This window comes from Arachis ipaensis, chromosome B01, assembly GCF_000816755.2.
Source record: "Arachis ipaensis cultivar K30076 chromosome B01, Araip1.1, whole genome shotgun sequence".
Classification (NCBI taxonomy): domain Eukaryota; kingdom Viridiplantae; phylum Streptophyta; class Magnoliopsida; order Fabales; family Fabaceae; genus Arachis; species Arachis ipaensis.
Genome location: NC_029785.2, coordinates 6,236,103 through 6,237,887, shown reverse-complemented (window position 1 = coordinate 6,237,887; position 1,785 = coordinate 6,236,103). Strand labels below are relative to the sequence as shown.

Genomic DNA, 1,785 nt, shown 5'->3' with positions numbered 1-1,785 from the left:
ATATATATAGTTTTTTTTATTATTTGAGTAAAGTATCGTTTTTGTCCCCAACGTTTGGGGTAAGTTCCAAAATTGTCCCTAACGTTTCAATCGTCCTATTTAAGTCCACAACGTTTCAAAACTCACTCATGTTATTCTGCCATTAGGGATCCGTTAACAGAATTGACGGCGGGACAAAATTGAAACGATTTTGAAACGTTAGGGACTTAAATAGGACGAAAACGTTGGAGACAAAAATGATATATAGAAATAAATTTTAATTTTATCCTTCAATAATATCAATTTTTTACTATACATAGTATTCAATTATTTTTTAATCACATCTAAGTAAATTACACTTAATCATATTACTTTCAATTTAAATAAATTAATTTTTTTTATAATTTTATTCTTAAAGATTTTTAGTTATCATGAAATATTTGTAGAATGACTAGTATATAAACTTACAGAAAAGAAAAAAATAATATATATACAATAAAATATAAATTATACCTTTTGTCTCTAATGTATCAAAATTCTTTAAAATTATAAAAAAAATTAATTTATTTAAATTGAAAGTAATATGATTAAGTGTAATTTATTTAGATGTAATTAAAAAATAATTGAATACTATGTACAGTAAAAAATTAATATTATTGAAAGATAAAATTAAATTAAAATTTATTTTTATGTATCGTTTTTATCTCTAACGTTTTCGTCCTATTTAAGTCCCAAACGTTTCAAAATCGTCTCAATTTTGTCCCGTCGTCAATTCTGTTAATGGATCCTAACAGCAGAACAATATTGAGTCAATTTTAAAACGTTAGTGACTTAAATAAGATAATTAAAACATTAGGAATAACTTTAAGACTTACCCCAAACGTTGGGGAGAAGAACGTTACTTTACTCTTATTATTTTGTACTCACATATATTTTTGAGACAGAAAGACTATACTCTCTATGTCATATACAAGAATTTTATAAAAAAGATAAGAGGGCGATAATATGAAAAATATGTTTCTTTTCTTTTGTGATAAATTATATGAAACTCTGCACTCTTGTCTTCGGATCATAAGACAGCTTCAAAATTGAATGTTCCATTTTGAAATTTCGTAAAATTTGTTGATGGGAAAAAGTATAAAATGAAAAAGTTATCGAAGAGAATAACCTATTACTTAAAAGTTTCGAATATTTCATTTTTCATTATTCTTTTAAAGTTTCTAAATTAGATAAAAACAAAGTTTGAAGCTCTTTCAATTATTCTTGTCTCCATGATTCACTTGAACTACTTTAATTTGCTCTGCACTTCTTTGTTTCTTTTTCCATACTAACAAAATATATATTTGGTTGCTAATTAAGGTTCAACTTATATTCCTTATTCCTCCTGAATTATTCAAAATAAAAGGTGATGAAAAATGTAATTTAAAACTTGAAAGTCATAAAGTTAAATTGTATATTCTATACGTGATCTCATTTGTATCCTTATTGTTAGTCTTAATGGTATGGTTTAATGATTACTAAAACGTAAAATTTTATTTATATATGACTTTATATAATATATTATCAACACAAATAATCATGATTCAACATATTATTAATACAATTAATCATATAAACATAGTTTATAAAAACAAAAAACAAAAAAGGGCTTCAATTCACAGGTGGGAAAAGTGTCTGATAGCCCACTAAGTAAAGATAAAATAAACACTATGAATAACAAATACCTATATGGATACAGGATACAATACCATACAAAATATGCAAACACAACAATTATTAAAATATAAAATATTTTTTAAATAAATT

At 24.0% G+C, this 1,785-nt stretch overlaps 1 long non-coding RNA gene across 1 annotated transcript in view; it reads right to left on the bottom strand.

Moving 5' to 3' along the window:
* Positions 1–1,785, bottom strand: part of LOC110269145 — a 25,130-nt gene that overhangs the window by 13,449 nt on the left and 9,896 nt on the right. The gene's annotated exons all lie outside the window — the stretch shown is intronic.